Here is a 14,465-nt window from a genome sequence, read left to right as displayed (position 1 = left end):
CATTTATATTTAAACACAGAAGTCACACCGCTCGCTATTGAAAACCCCTCAGCTCTGTTGTTGCACATGACTGGAGCAGAAAGAGACCATTATACTCGGCAAAAATGTATTTTCCTTGCTCATTTTCCTGGAAACAAAACCTTCAAGCCCTGGTGGCGCAAACCTCACCAAATGGTATTGATGAAGAGGGAGAAATCGCACATGGCACCAGATCACCAGCCCTGTCCGAGGGAGAAGGAATAAAGCTCCAAAATATGGCAACAGATGCCTGCGTGGAGCAGCGAGCCCGCCTTTGTGGCAGCACAGAGCAGTTTACCAATAAAGCTCTCTCTGGCTGTTATAGTTGTGTTCAATAGCAATGACAGCTGTCAAGGAGCTCGGGGACTCGCCGTGATGCCTTCAACATTTTAATCACTGCAGGAAAGGCAGGGAAAAACTGTTTGTGTTGTGAGCGCTGTTATTGCCGTATGATATTTAAAAGGAGCTGGTAATTGTTATTTACCTAAAAATTAGAAGCAGCTTTCGCTTGTTGTGATACAGCTCTCATTTCTGTAAGCAGGAAGGACAGGTCTTCTTGCATCCTAATGCCGTGCAGTTAATTGGTGATTTACATAGCCCCTTTTGCCATGGCGCACTCAGTCCTCAGACGATGAACTATTTTTCCCCGAGAAGCTCAACTGACAGATTTTAGTATTCCATTAACTTTGCAGTTTTACTATAACGTTGCATCCTGAGACACCAGGGCACTTTGATTCAAACTACAGGAAATTAATTTTCTCTCTTTTATTATACCACCAGTAACTACCTTAAAAAAGAAACTTTAAAACTACAGATGACATGACTATAATATGTAAAAATGACAGGAAGAATTATGAATTTTATTTCCATAAGAGAAGGGGGGGTAATTATAGTCCTGAACCATTGTATTCAATCTGAAATTAAGATACTTTTCTAAGACATGAAATTCTCACAGAGAAGAAATGATCATGATGTAAATCTTTGCTGTTGAAAGGCATTAACAGTTGTTAACCCCTTTCGTTGCAGCCAAAATGTTTTGACTGAATATTTCTGCAAAAGAGAAAAATCACAAAATTTGGAACCGAGGACTTTTGGTATCAAGAACTTTTTTATTAAGAACTGAAGTTTTAATCTTGTCTGAAATGACCACAGCTTTCCTGGGGTGACAAAAAGTATCGCTTCATTTAATTGTCTCTCTCATTTGAATGAGTTCAGTTTCTTGGTAAGAGGCTGTCACGGCAAAGGTTGAAATAATTGCAAGTTACAACAGTGCAGTCATATTTTCTATAGATGGATGCGGAATATATAGATGAATGTAGATGATAGACTCGTCTGTATTATACAAGCAGGTATATATTTTGATGTGGAAGAGGAATCTATATATTCCCTGAGCAGAAACAGTGGTTAAAAGTTAACAGATGTTCAAATGGAGGAGCATGTTGTTCCTCACACACACACAAAAGGTTAAATATATAAATATATCTCTCTGTATCTCTGTCCTCTGTAACAAGTGATGACTAAAGCTGCCACAGGTGGGCTAAGTGCCTGAAGCACTGCCGGAGCTGGGGGGCACTCTGCTCCAGCCGGGTGGGAGAGGAGATGTGGGATGGGGGCCGGTGGAGGACATGAACCCACCCGCGATGGGTGGGGAAGAGGGAATGGTGGTGGTAAAATAGCGCTCAGCTGCGGTGATGCAGATCTTCTTCAGGTTAGCAAATGGCCGTCTGGAGTGGTGTACTGCCTTGGGACGGGGGGTTCGGCTTAAACCTATTGAGTTCCTCTTTCTCCGATTTATTTTGAATGATTTGGTGTTTAAAACAGGGCAAGAGGGATGGATTTGGGGAAATCTGTCTGATCGAGCGATGACTGAGAATTTGGAATAGTTTCTGAAAGGTGGTAGCGTTAACCATATTACAGGGATCGTGGAAAAAACATGTACGGGAGGATTTAAACATCTTTGTTCTGTCTGAGTTTTGATTTTAAATCAAACGAGGATTTGCAAGCTCCCATGCAGGGATTATTTTTTAAATAGAATATCACACATGGAGGTTTCTTTCCATTTATCTTAAATTTAAAAAGAAAGGATTTTCCAGCCAAATATTGTGTTGGGCTGCAAAAGACCTGTGATGTCCGCATGCCATCGAGACAGTGGGTGATATAATTGCTGCACAATTTGCAGCTTAGGTTGAGGAGGCACATCGATAGCACGGGGAGGGATCCTGCCAACAGAAAGGTGGGGGTTGCGACAAGCTCACAGGGGCTGCTGTAAAAAAGATGAGAGTAGCCGGGAAATGCTCATCCGCAGGAAGAAAGGCAGGTCTCTGATACGCTTTTGGATGGCAGGACGAAACAGGAGTCCTGCTTCTGAGGAGGACAGAAGGAGTTCCAGCACAAAGCAAACGTGTTATTGCTCTGTGCTGCTGGAATTAAGGCAATCAAATAGAGATTGAAATTACTCAACGCTTGTCTATCTTTCAAAATACTACTATTCTAATAATAGTATTTTAATTCTATCCTTATGATATTTTGTCCACCATCTTAAAATTTTAAAGAAAAAGAGTTTTTTTTTTTCTCTGTTTATGCCTAAGTAAAAAACTGGAGAGCAGATTTTGCTCATACTTCAGTGACACCTGTATCGGATTAGGGATGACCTGGGAGCTGCACTCTCTGCCTGCTGTTTTCACAGGGCTTTTGACAACCGAGACCTGCACCTCTATAGCCATGGGTGAAGGATTAGTCACATGGAGAGAACCTGCACAAAGTAAGCGATGTGATACCATTTCCCGCTGGGATAGTAACTCCACTTTCCTGACAGGACAAGTACAGAGGTAATTGAGATCTCAGAGAGATTAATTACACGTACGCGGCAGAGACTATGGCACTAGTAGCTTTGTTACCGTAGATTTACCTTAATTTCCATGTGCTTCAAGGGAAACCAAACAGGGATTTATAAGCTTTTCAGTATTAGAGCATCGTATGGACATGTGGCTGCTGGAGAATTGTACTTTGGTAAATACATTTGGTAAATAAACTTTGGAGTTTAGAAACAACGTTACCGATGAACTCTTCTGCCCCTCTTCTACGTATTTCCTGTAGCCTGAGAAATTCTGGCTCAAAAGTGTTAATTAATCTATATAAATTCTCAGGTGGAAACTGTCATTCATCCTACACCAGCCCTGTAGCCTCCTGTGGCAATTCTGTATTTATTATTGATATAAGATTTTGTCTGCGAGGTGATAAGGGAGAGCAGAGCATACTTGTCATGTTTCTGTCACTTAGATATGGTCTGTCATTCCTCTGTAGTTTTAGCCAAGCCAACACAGTGGAGAGGAATGATAAATGCCGGTTGTTTCACAGTAGAGAAGTGAGTTTTGACTGAATTTGAGGTTGGAGACACTTGTTTTATGGTAGCTTTTACCTATCCATACTTTTTTCCCTCATAATTGGAGACCCACCTACTCTTTCAGCTTAATCTCCATGAAACACTACAATAAATTTAGGTCATCTTCCTATACCGATTTCTGAGCCTTGGAAATTTTACTTCTCTGTTCTGCTTTGATGCCTTGTGAAGAACCAGCTTTAGCAAAACAGTATTACATTTTTACTCTCAACCATAAATCCAAATCCCATTGCCTTCAAGTGCTAAAGCTGGCACATGCTTGCAGGCCTGCAGCGGCACTCATTGCCGAGCACATGGAGCCAGCACCGCACATCATACGAGCACCTGAAAAGCTGCAAAGATTTCTTTCTTCTTTTCAATTTATTTGTAAATGCCTGTTGTGGGGCAAGTCTACTGTGAAGGTGCTTTGGAGGCTGAGGCTTTCCATCACTTCGACAGCTGCAAAGCCTAGCCGGGGAGCTGTGCTCTGCTGCGAGGGATGCGCTGCCCGTGAGGGATGCGCTGCCCGTGAGGGATGTGCAGCCTGGGAGGGATGTGCTGCCCACGAGGGATGCTGCCCGCGAGGGATGCTGCCTGCTAGGAATGCTGCCTGTGGGTCTCTCCCCCCGCCACTCGCCTGTTGCCATGAGTGCAGATTTTGTCATGCACACCAGTGGGTCCCACATCTCCTCTCTTCCAGGGTGATCTGCTGTCACTGCGGTCATCACAGTAACTGGGCTTTTTTTTTCTTTTTTTTTTTCTTTTTAATAAACTCTTCTCGGTACCACATATCACTTTTGGCTGCCTAGGTGCATTCTTGACATTAGCAGCGTGATGTGCTGCTGCTCTTTTAAATCGGGAGACAACAACCAGATGCGCTCTGCTCAAAAAACTGCTCGGTACTACTGTATATTTCGCGAGGTTACTTGGGATACATGTGGCAGTGTTTCACCTTTTGTCTTTAAAGTGATGTAGGATGAATGTCTTTCAAATAAAAAGACAGGTGACTGGGAAAAAACAGGGGAAAAACAAGTAACAAGATCAAAGACATAAATAGAACAAAATATGCACAAGAGATCTCATCTGAGATCAAAGATGTGAGCGTAATTACCATGAATAAGACGTGCGGAGCTCACCAGAACAGAATGTGTTGTGTGCCTGGAGAATTCAGCAGAAACGAGCCGTTCTGTGGGACGCTGAGCGTGCCACGAAGGGAGGACAGGGCGCTGGTTCTGCAGTGGGGGGGAAAGGCGGAAAGCCCCCAGCTACTGCACTGCTGCTTGTTGTTGGGTGGCCCAGCGCGGGGCGGCAGCCATCGAAGTAGCTCAGAGAAAACCTCCCAGCCTTTTATGTTAAAAAGATTCTGATCTTGTGGGTAAGATGCCTCAGACCCTGTTCTTTAACCTTGGGAGATGTGTGGCTCTCCAGCAGCCATTTCCAAGGTTAAACGTGGTGACTGTTACACGTGCACTTGGACAAAAGCAATCACTTCCGTTAAAGTAACTTAATGCGTAGAGGAATCATACAGAACATGAAAAATTTCTTTTCCCTAAATCTGTTCCTCAGGGATTGCAAGTGTATTTGTGATTGTTATGGCTCCTATGCACATGCGCCCACAGAACTTCCTCAAAAATTGAATAAATAAATAAGTTGTTGAGGAGGGTATATAAGGAAGGTTACAGTGACTGAACTGAAATGGCAAAATGTTGGAAAAGACTTGATGAGCATTATCCTGGTCATGTATAACAGAATATTGTTTGACTTTTAGTGGAGGTAGCCCAAATTTGTCCATTTCCTGAGAACACACTGGTCAATCCTTGCTGTGCTTCCGTCTCCACAAACATCTCAAGCATGAGAGGAGTGTGGAAACCCAGGGAGTTTTAAGAGTGATTATTATTTTTATACCCCTCTATCTATGGGTATGAAGCAGAAATTCAGACACAGGTCCGCATGTCAGTCCTGTTCCCACTTGAAAGAGGGGGGAAAAAGAGGAAAGCGTGTATAGTGAGCCTGCTGGCAGGGCTTATTTTCACAGAAACATTATTGAAACTGTGCTTAGCATATAGATGTAGGTTTTGTTTGTTTGCTTGCTTTTTTTTATTATTATTATTATGGTAGCTTACTCCTTTGTACAGAAAAAAAATGCAGTAGGGAACTGGGAAGTATGTGCAGTCTAGAGATGAATATTTCTGCTCCTTTTATTCTTCTGACGGCTTCGTTTTCTGTAAGGTCCTACCCTGCTGATGCCTTCTGTTGACCGTGACTTTGAGTCCAACACTGAAAGTACAAGCGCTGCCTGCGTCAGGTCTCGTATTGATCTGCGAGCTGTAGAATCTGCGGTGGCAATCCTGCTTTGCATGACAATAGACAGTCTCCATTGCAAAATCCCTATTAAAAGCACATTTTCTGCTTCCGTTATAAAGGTGTAGACTGATTGGGCTGCATATAAGCATTTTGCAGGTACTGTAGAATTTTTGTGGTGTAACAGTAAATTTAAAAATTGATAATTTTCAGCAGACAAAAAAATAATTAACTTAGACAAGAAGTTGATGGCTTCTTCCGTTCTCATCAGCACAGTAGGCCCAGTTCTACCTTCCATTGTGTCCCCGAGGTCTTTCCGAATGAAAATACAGATTCAACTGAGAGAAGATTTTGTCCTTTTGCAGGAGGTATTACTTCACAGAAAGAGCACTGTCAAGTCTTTAGGCCAAGATGATTTATGATTTATCAACTTAAGGGCATCAGGTGCTGTCAGATCAGAGACAGGGTACAGTTTATTCTGCAGTGCTCACTACTATTTCTGTTCTCCTGCAAGCCTTTGCTTGGACTTCCATGCTATCAGGCTTCAGTAAACCTACCCAAAAAATGAATATCCTTTTTTTTTAGTTTGCCATGTCTTAACAGTATTCACACATCCGTTTGAAATGACAAGTATGCCTGTGGTCCTGGGCAGCCTGCTTTAGGTGACTCTGCTCGATCAGGGACATCGGACAGGATGACCTCCAGAGGTCACTTCCAACCTCAGCCCTTCTGCGGTCCCGTATTTGGAAGTCCTCAGGCTCTTTATTTTGATTCAGACGATATTACAATAGAAAACTCTGTCCCATTTTGTTCTATAAATGGGATCCATTCGACAAAATGGGCTCGACAGGAATGGTGATCACAAATTTTGTGTGTGTCTAATATATTTAGTTATTTTCATTAGATAATGTTATGGGCTCTGGTTCAACTGAGTACTTAAATGCCAAAGGCAGGCACACGAATAATCCCGAGGAAGTCAAGAGAGGTACTTTTATAGTGAATACTTAAGCGTAAGTGCTTGGCTGAATAAGAGCCATACTCTTGATTTTCATTAAAACAGTACCAAGAAGAGCACATAGTTTGTGTAGCAGAGAGAGGGGCATTAATTGTGTGCAAGTCTCTACCTTTTACATAGTATTGAAAATCTGACACTCAGCTGTGAGTATTGCTGAAAGACACAGCCTTGTCTCTGACAGTCCAGTGCACAATTGCTGGGCAGTGAAGTAAGCTGGATATTGGGCAAACTTTATCTTCTGTGATTATTTGGTCTGTTTGCTGGTGAGAGAGGGCTGCCAAGCCTATTTCTGGGCTGCCAGCAACTGCGGAGAGGCCCTCGGCCCCGTCGGCTCACGCAGCTAGGCAAGTACTCCGTTCCAGTCGATTGTGATTACCTGAGTTAGGGCGTCAAAAGGCAGTAAGGTAAGAGAAAGCTATAGATGCATTCTCTAAATATGTCTCCTTTCCTGACTTATTTAAGCTAGGTTATATTAAATTTATCAGAGAGGTAAGATGGAGATGTCTGGTGGGGCAGTGCAGGGCCATTCCTGCCCTGCAGAAGGGCACTCAAGCGTGCAGCCGCTCACCACGGCAGGCACACGGGCTCACGGGCTTTCTTTCAGAAACACTTTTTCCTTACTTGCATCTGAGAAGCTTTATGCATCCATGGCATTTAAACAATATTTTGGTCTGCCTCCTCCCTAAGTCTGAAGCTTTCGATGTGATTCCAGCAGTGAAAGAGTTTTAAGGTGGGTGTAAAGACCACGCAAACCTTAGTTTAAGTGGGAACCGGGCCCAGAGCGTGTGTATCGAGGGCTATTTGAATTACATTCGGCAAAGCTCATGGTTTCTGCAGAATCGTAGAGCCTGACAGAAATAAAATACTGCTTTAAAAAAGGGACTTATATTTTCCATTCCTCTGAAAAAGAAATAAGGAGGAAAACATATCTGTGTCTGTTCAAAGACTGCCCAAGGACAGCTTTCATTCTTTGTGACCCACTTACATAAACTGCTTCCACAGGAACTCCTCCGACATATTTAAAAAAAAAGAGAAAAACAGAAAAGAAAAAGCCTGATCAGTGCCTCTCATCTTTACTCTGAGGACAGAGGCAGGCTTGAAGTCATTGATAAATATCTTGCATCCATAGCTACCCTTGCAAAAATTAAACAAAGCAAGCGATGAGCAGCATTGGAAACGAGAAATTAGCTCCATCCATGTAAATATGACATAGTCTGTTTTAAGATCCTTTTGGTTTGAAGAACTAGGTCAATGAGTTGTAGCTTCAGCCAGCGCAGGCTGACCTATTGCTCTCAAGCTGTTGTTCTCCAGCCAATTTTTTCTTTTTTCTGGGCACAATGTGAGCACTGTGGGTGTTTTGTTGGTATTACCAGGCCTTCAGGAGTCCAGCGGGAAGCAGTGCTTTTGATGCCCGTGCCATAGACACCACCATGGCACACACCTGGTGCAGGTGACGCTTACTGGAGTCTCATCAGACAGGAGCCCCAGAGCCTCTGAGATCTCTTTGTGTGGCAGGTGAAGAGCACTGCTGTGCCGCAGCCTGCCTGCATCTTCAGTCCTCACTAGGTTAGGAGCTGAGCCCTCTGCCTTATTGACACTGAACAGATATCGTTGGTAAATGAAACCCGTTGGACCTTGTCGCATCCTGCCCAAGAACCAAATCAGTGTGTGGTTTGAGGAAAGAAAAAGCTTTTTCTCATACTTCTTAGTATTGTTCCTGAGCAGTGGTGTTTGACACCACTTTTTTTTGATTTCTGGGGGGTTGTGGTATATCTGTTTGCATCTCCCAGGACTTCCAGAAAGGAAAGGGAGAGTGCACAGAGCTCCAGAGAGTGCTGTATTGCATGTGCACAGAGAGGTCCTATATGACAGAAAAAACCTTTTGTGGAAACTTGGAGAGTCTGCAAGCCAGGCGTGGTGAAATGTGGCAAAATGTGAGTCCTTTTGGGTATTTTGTCAGTGTCTAAACTAGCAGCAAATATGCTTGGTGTTGTTGCTTCCTAAGGAAGAAGAAAATAGAAACTAATAAAGTCTGCTGTAGTTGCTTGTTGTGGTTTGAAGATATTCACTCTCCACTGTACTAATTCCCCTGATACCATTCCATGTTAGATCTGCCAAAATAAAAAATATATTTTAAAATTCAGTTTTATCTTGATACAAGCCCTGAATTCTTGTTGTTCCCATCACACCGATACTGAGTCATTGATATTTTACATGTCACACAGAATGGTTGAGATATCAGAGAAGCCGATGATTTGCATAAGCATCCTGAAGGCATTTTTTGCTTTCCAGCATGCAGAAGATTTAGCCTGTTGCCTTTACCCTGAGTCTGCTGTAATACTGCATGCCAGAGATGATAATTCATTTTGTGAAACATGATCAGAAGAACCTTTATGGAGGCGTGACAGATGCAGCTGTAGCCATCACTTGAAGTACTTTATGGTAACCTGAAAAATATATCTCCTGATTTTGTTTCTTGATGACTTTTTAGGTATCATTGAATTGTAACTGTTGCACACAACAGCACGCCTAAAAGAGCAAGGAGATAAAAAGGTTAAAGTGCCTGCAGCCAGAGTTTCAGGACTTAATTGGACACTAGCTCCTCAACTATGAGCATTCCTCCAAAGAATGGTGGAGTTCTTGTAGGCTTCAAACAATGGAGATGCGTGGGTTGATGCCATCTGCAGCCTAGGGCTTGCGGAACAAAAAGATGTTTGAAGAAGAAGGAAATTCTCAGAGATATGGTAGAATGGGAATGATCTGAAAGTAATCAATCATTACGGTGACATAAATCACAACACACAACAGCCCACAGCCAGAAGATGTCAACTACCGCCCGCAGCGCTTCAGTCTCTCTGGCATCATCACTTTTGTGTGTTGTGCCACTGCTCTTTTGTGGGCCATCAATTTTGTTGGGCGATGAAACGCAAGAATGCCGCTATTCCTCCTTCCCCTCTAATGTGAGCTTTATGATTGCGCACCCTAACGTGCACTTAAGGCGCATTCATCCTTTGACCCGAACTAACAATCGATTGTGAGCTGGGTGCCAAATCCACCAGATGTTGCTTGATCTCATAATTACGTTAGTGCTATTGCTCCAGCGCAACAGCATCAAAACAATACCAGCCAATCTGGGGCACAAAGAGAGTCTGCAACTCTCATGTGGTCATCTGGTCCACGCCTGACATTTTTGCCTAAAGCTCTCAGATGTTAAACTTAATTTTCCTTCCTTGATTATAAGCAAAATGATCTGTGCACAATATTAAAAAAACATTTATCAGCTGGAAAACAGTAAAAACCATGGCATAAACTCATATAAATGTTAATGAAAGGCAGACAAAATTAAGCAATATTATTGTGTTCTTCAGGCTCTTACACACTTTAACTTAAAAGAGGATCTGGTAGGGGAGATCAGAACAGGGTTGGAGGATAAGCACAAAAAGCGTTGTTTTGAAATTTACTCTGATTCTCCTTGTGGTTAAAAACGCTGGTCTCAAGTTCTGCTAAATGGAGTAAGCATAGCTCTTCTTTAACTTATTCCAATATTGATCATCAGGTCGATATAAATCATAAGTCCCTTCATTTAGATAGAAAGGCTCCATCTTTCTGCTCTTGCCTGTAAAAAGAAACGTGACCTATCCACTGCATATGTCCTACCAAGAAACTCTACGGAGTATTAAAGCAACGAGTGTGGCAGTTGTGTAATGGGGTTTATTCCTCGGGGTTGAGCGGTGCCATATCGGAGGTCTGTAGGGCATTCTGAGCGCGAGGCTACAAATCCCAGTGCAAACGCATCTGAATGCAAACGGCTCAAGCTCTGTTATTCTTCTTCTTGTGAAGCTGAGCTGCAGTTTGCTAAGCTGATGCTGAAATATAACAAGGACGTTTTTGTCCCTTTTTTTCCAGCTCTCCCACCCCCAAAATTGTTGGTGGGCCTGGTGCCCTCTCTCATTCACTGGCCTCCCAGTTTCCAGATCCTGTGGATGAGTCCTGAGCACCGGTGGTGTACGTGGGCGCAGGATGATGTGTGGGACCAGAAGCTCGGGGGGCCCTGGCCACTGCATAGGCCGCTGTAAATTTTGAGTTTTTAAAAAAACACGTAGGTGACTGTGAAATTGCAGCATTTTCCTTCCCTCTTGGTTGTGACCTATAACACATCTCAAACTAGGCACAAGGAAAACTGAAGTACAGGACAGTAACTATCAGCTAAAAAGAATTTATAAACAATACAATTTGGCTTCAGCACACCCTTCTTATATTCTCCGTTTTACATTATTTTCATTTCAAGTAAGAATATATAGTCCTACCACATATAAGAGCAATTTTATTTCCTGCACTGCTACAGTTTTTAAGCATAATGGTCCATGTAGACCAGTGGGCAAATATTATATCCTAAAGTTTCAAATAATTGCCATCTTTATGCTTCATATCTGATCTTTAACAAATGTTATTTTACACAGCGCAATTATACTCCAGGATGTAAAACTCTGAGAGCAATCCTGAACCTTTTAGCAGAGCTAGGTATTTTCAGGGTGCATGGACGTCTAGATTCTGATCTAAGTAATGGCACAAATCTGAAGCAATTTCCTTGAAATCAGTACGATTACATCAGCACAAGCCCCATAAAAGTGGGATGAGAGTCAGGCCTTTATTTCTTTTCCAGTCAGCTCTAAAGATATAGTATTTTCCATTTAGTCAAATGAAAAGAACTGTAAAGGGATAGAAAGAAATGATAGAACTAAATTTTATTATTTGACATATGGGAAACTTGGTTATTTTTTTACCATGACCATATGCAGGAAAAAGAGCTGAAGTAAAATGGAAAAAATCCATCTCAGGTGTTGTGTCATGAAATCCAAGGAAGTGACATCAAAGATTAAATCTGGTCCATTTATTTTTAAGCCACGTTCTTTAAGTATCAGATTTTATGTCTGGAGTTTAACGTGAATTTTAAAATACCTTTTTTCTTTTGGTAAACATAAAAATGAATGAGGATCCAGAAAACCTTATTCTGTTGCCTCGGTACCAACATAAGATCCTGGCAGTGGGCACTGACATTCTGTTGAAAGTTTTGGGCCTTGAGCATGGAGAAACGGCAGCGGGGGTCAGGTCACGGTGCACACCAGCTGTGGTGCGTCGGCAGTTTCAGCCAAGCAGAAGGCTCTCTTTTGCCCATGGACAACCCATGGCTTGCTGACCACCAGAGAAGGCTTGCTAGTCAAGGGAAGGTCATCTGGTCTGCTGGGTCACACTGGGGTGATCTTAATTTTCTGTTGGGAATGGCCAAGAGGCAGTGTAACTTGTTCCTCAAGCGAAGGAGAGGCAGTGCGCTCACTGCCACCCATGGCATTCCGTTCTCTAGCTCATGTGAGTGAGAGAAGGCTGCTTCAGCCGCAGGAAGGCTTCCCAAATTTATGGGAAAAAGAACTAAAGGCCTTGTTTGGGTTAACAGGAGCTAAGAGAGGAAACATGTCAAGCAGAGGCAAGGTGGGGACAGTGGGAGAGGCGCTTCCAGGCTGCCTCATTCCCTGCTGGCCCCAGCAAGGTGCCCTGGAGGTCCTTGGGGCATTGAGGTCTCCTTTGGGGCACCCTGATGTCGGTGAGCCCTTCTGCAGGGCTGGTGTGCTCTGGAGGATTTACCTGGACCTTCCAGAGCCTGGGAAGTTCAGAAGAGTGTGGGAGGCTCGGTACGAGTAAGACGTGTATCCGTCATGCTAGATTTCGTTCCAAGTCCAAAACTGAAAACCTTTTTGTGGGAAGAAGTTAACTGGAACTGCTGAAGTATCTTTTCATGGGTTATTTAAGCAGTACAAGATGTTGTTAATTCTGAGTTTCTTCTATGTTATTCAGGAAAGTATGTCTGATTATGTAAATTAAAAGTTGCTGCTTAAAAATATTTTGCTTGAGAGATTGCAAAGGCAACACAGTAAATGAATTAAGATCAGAGAGTCTTGCTCAAGTGAGAAGATCGCGTAAGCAACCACATGTGTTATTGAAAAATGCATATTGTTTACAACGTATTCTTACAAGATCCTTAAATATTTCACTTTGAGGTTTGCTTGATATAAAATATTGCATTTCTTCAAGTTTGTCACACAGACTGGGCTCTAAGCTGATTTGCAGCTACATGCAGAATAAAACCACTATGCCATCCCACTGTAATTTTGGATTTAATTTGGTTACTTTCCGTCTTTTTAAGAGAAACAAGAGAGTTTTCAAACCAAAAGGCATTGACTGCTTACCTAATTAAAAATGTATCCATCTGCTGGTTTGGTGGCTGACTTGTTATTCAAAGCATGCGGATCTAAGTAGGTTGATTTATTTATGAAGACCTTATGACACTGAGAGATATGCACTCAAAAACATGTAAAAATAAATGTGGCTGCAGATGGGTAGATACACATAGATCTTTATGGGGTTCTAAATAACAGATAGATTTTGGAAAATAGGCTTTACAGGGAAGCTCCTTTTATGTTGCTTCCACGTGTTTAACATTTAAAGCTGAAATAACAAAGCAGCCAGCTAGCATGTTGTGAGATAGCTCTAGACTAAATATCCTATAATGCCTTTTAAGGTGCAATGATTTGGTTCTGAAAGCTTTGCGCAAGTGATACTCTTCAGAATATGCTACGTTTCAGCAATGTTTTATTTAGAGAGCACTTAAAAGTAAATTTTAATTAAAGGAGAAAATCATTAACGCTCACAAACATCATGCATTGGAATCAGGGTAAATGCCGTCTTCATATATTTAATTTCATTGGTGTATTGGTAAATCTCTACCAAATTAAGTTTCCTAGTAACTCTGCTCAGTTCTGATGGACTCATTCTCAGTGCTATGAATATCACTGCAATCCTCAGGTAAGTAAAGGTTGTTCATCTGTTTACGGGCGCTAGGAAGTTCCCAGTGTAATGAAACCATCATGGGATTTGCACGTGGGGTGTAGAGCTGCTGGTATTAAATCTCACATCATTACTGCTGCAATTCCACTGGCATGAGCTGGCTTCCTTAACACAAATGGAATAATGCCCACATTTTGTATATGATGCTGTAGCGAAGCTGAATTTGTAGGTGGTCTGCATTGGCCACCTGAGAGGTAGGAGGAAAACGGAGAATTACGTGGCTGGGAACAATGCTGGAGTAGCTTTACAGCCTCTCCTTCTGCTTACAGCACAGTTTCAGATGGGTCCTTCTCAGTTTTTCTTCCGTCCATGTGCCTGGCTACATGTTTATTTGGATTTTGTACGTTTGCATGTGTGTTCACATTCATATGTAAAGCAAGTCCAGAAGAGACATGCGGTATTCCTTTATAGACCACCTGATCACACGGGTATCTTCTCAAATTGAAACCATCTTGCATCGAGCAATGAAGTTGCTTTCAGCAGAAATGTATTTTGTATTGTACCGTGCATTGACAATCGTGCTCAGCTTCACAAAAATGTATTTCTCTAAGCCCAAGGTCAGTTTAAACTGGTTCCCCAGTATATGCATTTTTAAATTCCCTGGCAATCTCTTTTTATTTCCATGTCCAGACAAGCATGTGGGTTTCTTAGTGCCAACAAAACATAGAAATACAGTTTGTATGTAGATTTAGCCAGGGAAGGATATTAGACTGAGCTGGCTTTTGGTAGGAAGCCATTCCGGCTTTTTTTTTTTTTTTTTTTTTTTAGGAAAACTCTAGAGATGTTTGAATAATCCTTATACTAACAGATGTCACCACTGGGAATCTGTTTTACTTTTACAGCTCTTTATTG

The sequence above is a fragment of the Anser brachyrhynchus genome (assembly GCF_964034855.1).
Source record: "Anser brachyrhynchus genome assembly, chromosome: 9".
Lineage (NCBI taxonomy): Eukaryota > Metazoa > Chordata > Aves > Anseriformes > Anatidae > Anser > Anser brachyrhynchus.
Note: the sequence above shows the minus strand (reverse complement) of the source record.